Source organism: Salvia splendens, chromosome 12, assembly GCF_004379255.2.
Source record: "Salvia splendens isolate huo1 chromosome 12, SspV2, whole genome shotgun sequence".
In the NCBI taxonomy this organism is placed as follows: domain Eukaryota; kingdom Viridiplantae; phylum Streptophyta; class Magnoliopsida; order Lamiales; family Lamiaceae; genus Salvia; species Salvia splendens.
Window position 1 is genome coordinate 21,893,930 of NC_056043.1, and position 14,577 is coordinate 21,908,506.

Here is a 14,577-nt window from a genome sequence, read left to right on the forward strand (position 1 = left end):
TTTTTGAGCTCTCACATTGAGTTTTCTTGTTTCAGGTTGTATGCACACACGCTCTAGGGGTTTACCTTTAGAGCCTATCGATCTTGAGATCGAAGCATCCAACAGAAGGAGAAACGCTTTGAGAAGGCTAAATCAAAGGATCCGAGTCTCTTCTCCGGTCCAAAGACGATCACCTTCACCAGTTCAAGAATCACCGTCACCTACTCCATCACCAGTTCACTCCCCTATTCAGTTTGAGCCACATTCTCCTATTCTGATGGATAACGTAGAGGGGAATGATGTTCCACCACCTCCTCCAACGAATGCTCAGCTTCAACAACAACTCGAAGACCTGCAAAGGCAGTTAAATCAAAGGCAAAACGTGGTACCTGTCCAGAACATGTATGCCTATCATGGGGTGGCAAACCCACCCGTTGGCAACAATGTTAATGCCAACACGTTTGAACTCAGGAGAGGACTACTTCAGATGGCGGAAAATAATGCTTTTAGAGGCCGACCCACAGAGGATCCTAACAAGCACCTCACTAAATTCATCCAGATCTGCAACACGACGAAAATAAATGGAGTCACAGATGAGCAGATCAGATTAAGGGTGTTCCCTTTTTCTCTGGAGGATGATGCCAAGGATTGGCTGGACAGTATGGAGCCTAACTCCATTCGCACGTGGGATACTATGGTTGAGAAGTTCTTAGAAAAATACTACCCACCGAGTGAGGCATTAAAGAGGCAGTCTGAGATTATTTCATTTGAGATGACTCCCCAAGAGAGTATCCGAGGAGCTTGGGAAAGATTCAAGGGGCTGATGAAGAGATGCCCCAATCATGGGCTGAACCCGACGCATCAAGTCCTAGCATTCTATAGGGGATGTCTGCCTGAAGCAAAGCGTGAACTGAACCTGAGCGCAGGAGGATCATTGCTGAAGAAAGGAGAAGAAGAGGCCATGGAAGTGATTGAGAGAGTGACATCTAATGATGAAGGCTGGAACAACGAGAGGAGCAGAGTACACAGGGTAGCCTCCGCGGCAGAGAGCAGCCATATGGACAACATGTTCAAACAGATGGAACTCCTCCACAAGAAGATAGATCTCATGGGGATGGGACCGGCTGTGCAGGAGCAGCAAGAGGGTATAGAAGATGTGAGCTACATACACCAAGGGGGTAACAGATATTATAACAACTCCCGCCCTAATCAAGGGGGTGGAGGTTACAATCATTTTGGGAACAAGGCGCATCCTAACCTATCATATGGGAACCCCAACAATGCCCTGCAGCCACCACCGGGGTTCACAGTTTCCCAAGGGATGATCACTGAGCCGCAGAAGAAAAGTACAGAAGATATACTGAGTGCATTCATGTTACAGTCACACAAGAACATGGAGCACTCCAATCAAAGGCTAGAGAAGGTTGAGAATGATATGCACAACATGTCAGTGCATATGAAGAGCCTAGAGACGCAAATGAGTCAGATTGCTCAAGCTGTGAGTAGTCAGCATACGCCAGGGCAGTTCCCAGGACAACCAAAAGTAAACCCCAAAGATTGCAAGGCAATTCAGTTGAGGAGCGGGAAGAGTTATGAGGGTCCTTCCATGCCAGAAATCCCACCAAAGCCTACAGTTGAGCCCGAGAGTGTACTATTGGAAGAAGTAGAAAAAGCGGAGGAGCTTGAAACATCACCACCCGCAGTTCAACCCGAGGTGGGCACACCAGTCAAGCCATCGGAGGTTAGAATACCATTTCCCCAAGTGTTGCAAAAGAAGAAGAACGATGAACAGTTCTCCAGATTCTGGGACATCTTCAAGAAAGTACAAATTAACATCCCACTTATTGAGGCACTTCAGCAAATGCCTGGGTATGTTAAATTTCTCAAGGATGCGGTCTCCAAGAAGAAGAAATGGGGACAACATGAGACCGTCAATTTGACGGAAAATTGTAGTGCAATTTTGCAAAGGAAGCTTCCGGCCAAGATGAAGGATCCAGGGAGCTTTACTATTGAGTGCACTATTGGAGATTGTTTTGTGGGGAATGCCCTATGTGACCTTGGAGCAAGCATCAACCTCATGCCATTGTCCTTATATAACAAGATGAAGATTGGTCCTTTGAAGCCCACCACTATCACGCTGCAGATGGCTGATAGATCTGTGTCCTATCCAATGGGTATTGCGGAGGATATATTGGTGAAGGTGAATGAGTTTGTTTTCCCAGCTGATTTTGTGATATTGGACATGGAGGAGGATAGAGCTGTACCTCTCATTTTAGGAAGACCTTTCCTAGCCACGGGGAAGGCCTTGATCGATGTTGATAATGGAGAGCTCACATTTCGTTTCAATGGTGAAAGTGTGACCTTTTCTCTCTATGAGGCCTTGAAGAGGCATGATGCAGACACAGGGGGAAGCTTGCAGCATTGCAATGTAGTGACCGTGGTGGATGAGTGTGTTAGGAGGATGACCTACATCAACTCTTCACAAGATCAACTAGAAGGGAGTATTTTTAATTCAATTTATTCTTCCCATCTTCCTGAGTTGTTGAATACTAACCTCGAATTAATTGAGTTTGTAGGTGCTCTGGATTCAGGCAAGGAGATCCCCAGATCACGCCGTCAACAGTTCTTACCTCTTAGGGATGAAGAAGAAGATGACAAGAAGGAAGAGAGAGACATGAAAGAGGAGTTGAAACCACTACCTCCACATTTGCGGTATGCATTTTTGGGAGAAAATGACACCCTTCCGGTAATTGTATCATCATCCCTCTCAAACTCCGAATTGGATAAATTATTGAGGATTCTTAGGAAATACAAGGGGGCAATTGGGTGGTCAATATCGGACTTGAAGGGGATAAGTCCAACAGTTTGTATGCATAGGATACATCTTGAGGAGAGTTATAAGCCTAAGGTCCAAAACCAAAGGCGACTTAATCCTATTATGCAAAAGGTGGTGAAGAAGGAGGTGATAAAGTTGTTAGATGCCGGTATTATATATGCCATTTCTGATAGTGAGTGGGTTAGCCCCACTCAAGTGGTAGCCAAAAAGGGGCGTACGACTGTAGTGAAGGGAGAGAATGATGAGATGATAGCCACTAGGACGGTCACCGGGTGGAGAGTGTGTATAGACTATCGTGCTCTAAATGCTTCTACTAGGAAAGACCATTTCCCACTTCCCTTTATTGACCAAATGTTGGATAGGTTAGCTGGGCACGAGTATTACTGCTTCCTAGATGGGTATTCGGGGTACAATCAAATCCTTATAGCTCCCGAGGACCAACACAAGTCTGCCTTTGTGTGCCCCTATGGTGTCTATGCCTATAGGAGAATGTCCTTCGGTCTGTGTAATGCCCCCGCTACCTTCCAAAGATGCATGATGTCCATATTCCATGACTTGATTGAGAATATTATGGAAGTGTTTATGGATGACTTTTCTGTATTTGGTGATTCTTTTGATAATTGTCTTGACAATCTATCTCAAGTGCTGCAGCGGTGTGAGGAGACTAACCTTGTGCTCAATTGGGAAAAATGTCATTTTATGGTTAGAGATGGAATTGTACTTGGGCATAAAATTTCTGCAGGTGGATTAGAGGTCGATAGGGCAAAGATCATTGCTATTGAGCAACTGCCTCCACCAACAAATGAGAAGGGAGTAAGGAGCTTCTTGGGGCATGCCGGGTTCTACAGAAGATTTATCAGGGACTTCTCGAAAATTGCTAAACCTCTTTGTAATCTTTTGGTTAAAGATGTGAAATTTAATTTCTCCCATGATTGTTTGCAGGCTTTTGAGAAGCTGAAGGAGGCATTGGTGAGCGCTCCCATTCTCATCTCACCGGATTGGTCTCAACCTTTTGAGATAATGTGTGATGCGAGTGACGTGGCGGTAGGCTCGGCCTTGGGACAGAAGAGAGATAAGCTATTCTGGGTGATTTATTATGCAAGTCGGACGTTGGACCCTGCTCAAGCTAACTACACCACTACTGAGAAGGAAATGTTAGCAGTGGTCTACTCCTTTGACAAGTTCCGACCTTATCTCATAGGGGCCAAGACCATTGTTTTCACAGATCACGCCGCAATCCGGCACCTCTTTGCGAAGCAAGACGCAAAGCCAAGGCTAATTAGGTGGATCTTGCTCCTTCAAGAGTTTGATTTGGAGATCCGAGACCGAAGAGGATGTGAGAATGTGGTGGCGGACCACTTGTCAAGGTTAGAGCATATGAATGAAGATGAGAAGTTGAAGTTGGCCATCAATGAAGAATTCCCGGATGAGCACTTGTTTTATGTGGCCAAGGGTCAAGTGGCATGGTATGCCAATATTGTGAACTATCTTGTTGCTAAGGTGATTCCTGAAGGACTTGAGGACTATCAAAAGAAGAAGTTCTTCCACGACGTGAAGTTCTATTTTTGGGACGAGCCTTGTCTTTTTAGAAGATGTGCCGACATGGTGATTAGAAGATGTGTCCCTCAAGAGGAGTGGGAGTCCGTTATTATGCATTGCCACACCGCACCTAGTGGGGGGCATTTTGGAGCTAACCGGACTGCCATGAAAGTGCTCCAAAGTGGTCTATTTTGGCCAACCATCACCAAAGATTGCCAAGACTACGTGAGAAGATGCAACGAGTGCCAGAGAATGGGGGGTATTTCTAAGAAGAAGGAGATGCCAATGACGACAATTGTTGAAGTCGAGTTGTTTGATGTGTGGGGCATTGACTTCATGGGGCCCTTTCCTCCATCTAGTGGGTTCCAATACATTCTACTAGCCGTTGACTATGTATCAAGGTGGGTGGAAGCCATTCCTACCCAAACCAATGATTCGAAGGTGGTGATTAAATTCATTCAAAAGAACATATTCACGCGATTCGGCGCACCTCGGGCTATCATAAGTGATGGAGGGTCTCATTTTCGCAATAGGTGGCTAGAGGCGGTCTTAGCAAGGCATGGAGTGAAGCATAGGGTGACAACTCCTTATCACCCACAAGCCAATGGTCAAACCGAGTTGGCCAATAGAGAGATCAAACAAATTTTGCAAAAGAGTGTCAACTCCAACCGTAAAGATTGGGCTCTCAAGCTTCACGATGCTCTATGGGCGTATAGGACGGCTTACAAGACGCCAATCGGGATGTCACCTTATCAATTGGTCTTTGGGAAATCATGCCATCTCCCGGTTGAATTGAAGCACTCATCATATTGGGCGGTGAGGCAAATGAACATGGACTTCACCAAGGCCGGCAAGGAAAGGAAGCTTCACCTCAATTTACTTGATGAATTTAAGAATGAAGCTTATGCTAATTCCTCAATATACAAGGAGAGGATGAAGACGTATCACGACAAGATGATTGAGAGGCGTGAGTTCCACAAGGGGGATGCCGTGTTGCTTTTCAACCACAAGTTGAGATTCTTCCCGGGCAAGCTAAAATCTAAGTGGTCGGGACCCTTCACTATCAAGGAGGTCATGAGCAATGGCACAATGGAGCTCAAAGGACCCGATGGAAGCACGTTCAAGGCAAATGGTCAAAATCTCAAGAGGTTCTTTACTAAGGAGCAACAAGACGAGGTCTTTGTGGTTGCCTTGATTGAGTAGTGGAGCTTGCAAAGCGTCGGGCAAATGACGTTAAACAATTGCGCTATGGGGGAGGCAACCCCTAGTAGGTAAAATTTATCGCTTTTGTGTTTTTTGGTGTGTTTTTATTTTGTTCTTGTTTTTTTGGTGTGTTTTGTGTGTTTTAAGTGGAACAGGAGATAGGCTTTGATGGGTGAAAAGCGGACAAAAACTGGAGAAATGGCGAAATGGACTCGGAATACAGAAAGTTTGCCCGACCGGGCGAAATCTCACAGAAACTCGCCCGACCGGGCGTTTCCAGAAATCATGATTGTCCAGAAAGTTCGCCCGACCGGGCGTTTTGCAAATTGCAAATCGCCTGACCGGGCGATTTCTCCGCGTAGTTTAAAAAAACGCAATCAAGGTCAGTTTTTATACTTTCAAACCCTAGCCACAATTCTCTCTCGTTCCTCTCTACTCTCTCTCGCCCCTCTACCCTCAAATCTTCCACTTACACTGATTTCACACACACACCATCCTCCCAATCCATCTAATTCAAGGGTTGAACCGATTAATCGGTTGATTTACTCAAGAACAAGCAAAAAGGGGAGAAATCCGTTTTCTATCACTCTAAGCCCGAAAGGTATGATTTTTCATTCTTCTCTTGCTTATGCTCGGTGTTTAGATGATTATTGGTGAATCGATGGTTGGAAACTAGCATGTTTTTCGTTATTTGGAGATTTCTTGACTAATTGCTAGTTAGAGGATGAATTTGGTTTGAATGGTTGCTTTGAGTATGAATTGTGCAATTTCCTTAATGGGCTTGTGGTTATTGAGTGTGGGGAACTAGCATGCTTTGATTTGTTGATGTCTACATAGATGCAATGTTGGTTATAGCGATGCATGTTGGTGGAATGTTTGAGTTAAGCGTGATTGAGGTTTATTGTTGTGGAAGAGACATTGTGTGACACAATGGGGGGTTGATTCTAGTCTTGATAAATGTGTGAATGAGAAGTTCTTTTAGCATAGAGTATGTTTGGGGGAGAGTGTCTTCATTAATGCAACTTGTTGGTTTCTTGTCGAATTGATCTAATACTTTCAATTTTTAGGTAGTGAACGATGGCACCCAGCCACTCTGGAGTTAATTTGAATGCTGCAGAGAAGAAGAAATGGGCCGTACTCTCACAACTACCCTACCGGGTAGCTAGATATCCATGCCCTATCACAATCCGACGGTTGGGCATTGAGCAGTGCTTCAATGAGCTATGTGAAGAAGGGCAACTAAATGGGCTCTTCATGGCACAGAGGAACCCCGCCTATCAGAGGCTTACACTGGAGTTCTTATCTACCCTTGAGGTAATCATGAGCAGGAGGGAGATAGTTGCCATCAAGTTTCGTATGAGGAATGCTGAGTACACAGTGACGATGGCACAATTCAAGGAGATCTTTGGATTTTCAGGGGAGGTGTATAGAGAGCCGTTTAGCTTCAGTCACAATGCGAATGACTTCTGGAAGGCCATCACTACCGTTGATGACAACTTCGCCGCCAACAGGGCAAAGGGTTCTCTCATTAGGAACCCAGCCTTGCGCTTACTCCAGAAGGCGTGTGTATGTTACCCCTTCGCTCGTCATGAGCATGGGAGCGTGCAGAGAGACGAGCTCTTCCTGTTATGGACTATTTTGCACATGGAGGCTCCCTTGAATTTGGGCCACTTCATGATCAAACATCTTGAGAGGGCTTCGAAGAAGAAAACCGGCACACTCTGTGTCGTTGCGGTTGTGTCAGCTATTGCACTCCATCTGGGAGTGTCGACGCGGGGCTTGGTCGCCGACATTGGTGACAACTTGATGGACTTCAGCTTTCTGAGAAGAACAAGGCTGGTCGGAGTGGACCAACGAGGGCAGATATATTTGATACAGAGGGCAGCAGATCATTACCCCCTCCCGGACACCGTCAACACCTATGTGAACGGTCCTTTCCGCAAAGAAAACTGGAAGATGAAGGCTGCGGTCCACGAACAAGCAACGGCGTTGAATCCGCGGAACTTGCAATTTAGGGATGTAAGCCCGAGCTCGAGTGTTGATGAAGCGCCCCACATGGATTTTCCCGCGATCGAGATGGGGGTCGAGCAAAATGAAGAAGAAAATGAGGAGGAAGGTGAAGAACAACCGACCCACCAAGGGGGAGACGAAGCCGGGACAAGCACTCAGAGGACACGGAGCCGGCAAGAGCGAGAAGAGGAGGACTACGGCTCGATCAATGAGAGGTTGACACGGATGGAGCTGCGTCAGCAGGAATATTGGGTCCAGAATGAAGCGCGATGGGACCAGTTCGACACCAACTGGACCCAATTCACTGATTTCAACAATGCAAAATGGGCCAACATCAATGCCCGATTCGATGAATTTCGTGACCAGTGGCAGCATCCGCCTCCTCCTCCGCAGTGAAGGTCCATGGGAGATCCACTCTCTTTCAAACTTATCCTAGCTTTGCTTGGAATAAGTTTGGGGGGTGTCTAGTGGATTCCCTCTTTTACCTCTCTCCCTCTTTATTTGATGATACCCCGGCCTGTACCCCTATTCTTTTGATGATATTTGATGATGATATGTGGGCATGTAAACTTATGTGGTTTAGTTCCCTTGTTCCACTTGTGTTTGTGTCTTTGTCTTCTTTTTAGGTTTGTTTCTCTTATTTCCTTTTGTGTTGAATAATCTCCCTTGGGTAGGATGATAGATTTGGGAAGAAAGTTGGTGAACTTGAATGGGGAGTGAGAGACATTTGGAGATGAATTGAGTATGTTTGTTGGATGAGTTGCCTATGATGAGAATTGGCTTAAAATGTTTGTGAAAACTTGTTGATATAGCTAAGTAACTTGTATTTCCTCTTTGTGATTTGCCTAGAGTGAATTGCTCGTTGCTTTGTCTTTTGCCGAAAAATACCATGTGAGGATTGAGCCTATGTCTTTTTCCAAAAATGTGTGATTCTTCATCAACTATGTCATATGTTTCTAGAACTTGATCGCGGTCTCCTTGAATCTACATAGTGATTATAGAAATAGGAGGTGACGTCAGGCCATCCCTTCTACCCTTATCTTAATCTTAATCCTAATTGTAAATTATAATCCCTTGTTAGCCAACTTTGAGCCTAAAAGCCTTTTCTTTGATAGCTAATAATTTGGATTGGGTTCCCTTAGTGTTAAGTGAAAGAGGGAAAAAGGAGGAGTTTGTAAGAAAAAGAAATGAGAGAATGACATGCAAAGCATGGGAAAAAAAACAAAGAGAAAAAAAAAAAGAAAACAAAACAAAGATGAAGGAGAGAAAAAAAAAAGCGAAAACTGGGTTAGCTTTTGAAATTGAATAAGCGTTGTTCGAAAAAAAAAGGGAATTTGGGAGTTGAGAAGAGTCTAGGCAAAGCCTATGACTAGCTAAGGATTGCAGTGCACAAGGGTGAAGTAATCGTAGTTTCACTTCGGGATTATAGTCACTTTGGCCAAATTTTCCTCACCTAACCAAAGAGCCCTACATTACAACCTTGGAAAAGACCTTTCGGATCCTAAATCTGTAGTCACAACATAGTAGAGGAGAGTATAGACTTCGAGCAAGCTTATGGTAAGCTATACATTTTTGATTGATTTGAGAGGTTCATACTATACCTATACACTTTGAGAGTGAGAGGAAAATAAAGAAAAAAATCACATTATATGAATCCTGTGAGGGCAAATTGACAAAGTGGAATACGTGCTAGTAGCTTGAAGCAATGTTCATTTTGGTTTACTGGCATGCGAAGTTATTGATACATGATGATTCTGTTTTCTTTTACTGAGGCAATGATGACAATCCAACATACTTACACGAGTTCTAATTCTCTGTTTTCTACTTCTTATTTGAGGACAAACAAGTGTTTAAGTTTGGAGGAGTTGATAAACTCGTAGTATAGCAAGTATTTTGGATGTTTAACGTGAATACTTCAATGTTTTGTAGCATATTACTCGAGTTTGCATCCATTATCCACTACTTAAGTGTTGTGATGAGTTTGTCTAGTGTTTGGAGCTAAAACAGGTGAAAATGACATGAAAAAGAGCTTGAAGCGAGATTACATAAGAATGCCCGACCGGGCGTTCATGCATAAGAGAAACGCCCGGCTCGGGCGTTTGTGAGGATGATTCCAGAAAGTTCGCCCGACCGGGCGTTCTGCCTAGGAAGAACCGCCCGACCGGGCGATGTGGAAGAATCACGGCATCGAGAAGATCGCCCGACCGGGCGTTTAGGCGACTTAAAATCGCCCGGCCGGGCGATTTGTGCGGAACATTGGAAAAGCTTATTTCCGCCCCCGGGTATAAAAGGCACCTAGGTTTTCGAGCTCCAGACAGCAGACACGCCCCCAAGAGTAGTTTTCACATTGGAGAGCAGATTAAAGCGACAAAGAGTCCGATTCATCAAGAAGGTTGAAGACGAAGACGATTTGCCCACTCAATCCACCTTTGGAAGTATCTTTATTAGTTTTCTTATGTTTAGTTCACTTTCCATGGATTTATCTTGTGAATTTGCATTGAATATGAGTAGCTAAATCCCTTGTAGAGTTTTAGAGAAGACTACAATGAACGCTTTTGATTAGTTTAAGGACTTTTGATTACCTATGCTCTTGTGATTGCTTTGTTTCATTCTTGTGCTCTTTCAATTCAATTGCTTAGCTACCAATTGAGTTTGTTAACCTAGTTTTGAGTAATCGAGAGATACCTAATTAGGATTGATAAAAGAATGAACAACACCTAGATAATTTGCATTCGAGAGAAGGGAGTCTAGAGTGAGGGCTTGAGCCTTTTGTTTTAAGGAGTTAATTGTGAAGTATTAGAATGAGACTTCAATATTAATGGTTAATCAACGGGTTGGGTGCACTCGAGAGAGGACTTAGCCTAGACTAGCGGCTTTCCTAGTAATCCTAGAGACTTCAATTGGGTAATCGAAGTTGTTGAATTGTTCACTTTGTGTTCGTTGTAGTTGGATCTAAAGCTCTACTTCTTTCTCTTATTTGAAACCTTTCAATTGTTGCGTGATTTTAATTTGTTTATGTTTAATTGTTTTTAAAAATCAAAAACCAAACCTTTGATTCGTCTAGATAGTAGTTAAAATCGGTCCGTGGTACTTGAGTTTACACATTTTGTCTCTGTGGGATACGATACTCTTGCTTACTTTGTGCTACACTAGCCTCGTACACTTGCGGGAATTTCTTGTGTTAAAATAAGTTGAGTCAGAATCTCTTTTCATTTTTTTTGCGCATGGTTTACTAATACATTAATTTATAATTTATATATTACAACACATCAAATTATACATATAACTATTACTCCCTCCATCCATGGGAAGATGACTCATTCCAGAGACAACACGAGATTTTATGCACACTAATTTTAAAGTGTTAAAAAAGGGAAAGAGAAAGTTGTTGGGTGTTTAAAAAGAGGAGAGATAAATAAAGTAAGAAAGATAAAGTGTGGTTGAGTGTTATAGGAGAGATGCAAAAAGTAAGAGAGAGAAAAGGTTGTTGGTTGTTTAAAAGTATAGAAGAGATGAATAAAGTAAGAAAAAGAATAGATAATTAAGTATTTTAATTATTTCCTAAAATAAGAAAGGGGTCATCTTGGTTGGGACGGGCGAAAAAGGAAAGTGGCGGTGGGACGGAGGGAGTACAACTAATCTAATTAAACATAAAATATTTTTTTCCACATCCTCATGCGATGCACGAGCATTAATTTATTCCTAGTCTATATAAGAGATAATCTTTTTCATGTTTATAGAGCATAGTTTTTTTTGTAAAAATAAGTATTAAATACAATTATAACTTAGATTACTTTTTATTTCATATTAACAGATGTGTCGTATCTAGAAATTAAATGCCACATATATATTAAGTACTATCTCGAATATATCAACAATCATACCTACACCTGTATCGACCTATATCAGTATCGATCTGTTAATATTAAATGCAGGAATGTTTTTCACATTTCGTACGCATAATTTACTAATATATTAATTTATAACTTACAAATTACAACACATATAATTATACATATGTACCTTTTTGTTTTTATATACTTATGCGATGCACGAACATTAATTTATTTCATGTCTATATAAGTATGAAAATCTCTTTCATGTTTTTGGAGCGTAGTTTTTTTGTATAAAAATAAATATTATATACAATTATAATTTCGATTACTTTCTATTTCGTATTAAAAAATGTGCCATATCTATAAGTTATTTTTTTTGTTGTAAAAATAAATATTAAATACAATAAAAATTTAGATTACTTTTTATTCCATATTAACAGATGTGTCGTATCTGGAAATTAAAAGCCCAATATATATTAAGTACTACCCCGAATGTGTCGACAATCACAGCCACACCTGTATCGACCTACATCAGTATCGACCTGTTAATGTTAAACACAAGAATGTTTTTCACATTTCGTGGACATGATTTACTAATATATAACTTTATAACTTATATATTACGTACCAAATATTTAATTATACATATGTACCTTTTTGTTTCTATATACTTGTGCGATGCACGAACATTAATTTACTTCATGTCTATATAAGTATGAAAATCTTTTTCATGTTTTTGGAGCTTAGTTTTTTTTTTATTAAAAAAATATTATATACAATTATAATTTCGATTACTTTCAATTTCGTATTAAAAAATGTGTCACATCTAGAAATTAAACGCCCAATAAATATTAGGTACTATCTCAAATGTATCGACAACTATACCTACACCAGTATCGACCTACATCAGTATCAACCTGTCGATTTTAAGTGTGAGAATCTTTTTCACATTTTTTTGCGCATGGTATACTTATATACTCCCTCTATACCCTCTTAGTTGAGGCACTTCTCTATTTTGGGAAGTTTAATCATAGTTGAACCATTTCCTCATACAGTAATAACAAACACTTTTTCTCATTTTTATTTTACTTTCTCTTAGTTTATTCTATCTACTTATTCAATTTCTACTATATTATCTCTAGCTTCTATCTCTGACTATATCCATCCCAAGTATCCTCTTTGCAACTCCAAGATTCTTCATTTCAAAAGCTGCCATTAACTGAGCCTTTACTTTGCTGATATCATTGACATCTGACCCTAATATTAGCATATCATCTACATAAAGCAGTAGTTATACAGGAGCTTTGTTCCCTTGCCTCTTTATGAACACACAACTATCATAAAGTGATCTGCAGAATCTCAACTTAGCTAGACTTTCACCAAATTTTAAATACCATTGTCTGCTACTTTGTTTGAGGCCATAGATACTTTTCTTGAGCATACAAACTTTCTGCTCTGAGCCAGGAACTTCAAAGCCTTGAGGCTGAGCCATATATATAGTTTCTTCCAAATCCCCATTCAAAAAGTTTGTCTTTACATCCAACTGCTCCAACTCTCTATCTTTCTTTGCAGCCACTGCCAACAAGACTCTAATGGAATTATGCTTCACTACTGGAGAGAAAACCTCGTTGAAATCTATTCCTTCTTCTTGGTTAAAACCTTTTGTCACAAGCCTTGCCTTGAATCTGATATTTTGAGCCTGAGTTGATTCAATTTTCTTCTTGAAAACCCATTTACAACCAATAACTTTCTGAACACATCCTTCTCAACCAGAATCCATGTTTTGTTGCTAATCAGTGACTCCAATTCTTCTTTCATTGCTTGAATCCACTGTTCTCTCTCTGGACTTCTCATAGCTTCCTCATAAGACACAGGTTCTGAGAATTCCAGTTGCTCAGCTATGTGCAGAGCATAAGAGAGCATATGGTAATCAGAGAACCTTACTGGAGGCTGCACATTTGTCTCCTTGGTCTACCTCTTGCCAATTGGTAGCTTTGAGGTGTTGATGGCCCTTGCTAATGTCAATATTTGGCTGCTGACTCTCCTCAACTTCAACAGGATCAACATCAATCTCCACCTCAAACTGAGTTTCAACTGCTCTATCTACAGAACTGCTCCCAGCTCCAGCTTCTTTATGAAGAAGAGGCATTTCATCTTCCATAAAGACTACATCTCTGCTTAGAACAATCTTTCCATTATTGGGCTCTATACATCAAAGCCTATAACCTTTGACACCTTTGGGGTAGCCAAGCATTATGCACCTCACAACTCTTGCACTGAGTTTTCCCTGCTTCTTGTGTGCATATGCCTTGCACCCAAAAGGTCTCAGATTCACATACTCTGACTTTCCTACATACCATCTCTCATCTGGGATATCACCACCTATCCCTGAGGCCGGGCATTTGTTTATCAAATAAGCTGCAGTTGTTACTGCCTCAACCCAAAAATGCTTCTCCACCCCAGATGAAGATAGCATGCATCTAACTCGCTCCATAAGTGTCCTATTCATTCTCTCTGCCACTCCATTCTGTTGTGGATTGGCAGGGACTGTCTTGTGCCTCTTAATTCCCTTCTCATGACAGAAAGTATCAAACTCTTTTGACAAATATTCAAGGTCATTATCAGCTCTCAAGATCTTTGGTGAAATTCCTTTCTCAGTTTCCATTTCTTTGCACATAATTTTGAAGGTATTAAATGCATCAAACTTTTCTTTCAGCACATAAACCCATGTTTTTCTAGAATAGTCATCTATAATCGACATATAATACTTCCCTCCTCCCATACTCTTCACTGGTGCAGGCCCCCAAAGATCTGAGTGTATATAATCAATAGGTGAGTTTGAGGTATGTTTACCCGTCGGAAATGAGAGCTTCTTGGCTTTCCCTAGCAAGCAGTCCTCACATGGCTGGAGTTTTTCATCTGAATTTGCATCAATGGCCCCTTTCTTTATGAGTGCCTTCAATGTTCCCTCAGCTGCATGGCCTAACCTCAGATGCCAGCTTCTGAGATCAGAGCTAATTGCAACATTAGACTCTCCAGTTATCATAGTTGTTTGAAGATAGTAGAGACTTCCCATTCTATGAGTAAGCATATTCACCTCTGAGCCTTTGCAAACTTTCATTTCCCCATTCTCCGAAGTTAACAAATAACCCTTCCTTTCAAGAGTTCCAAGTG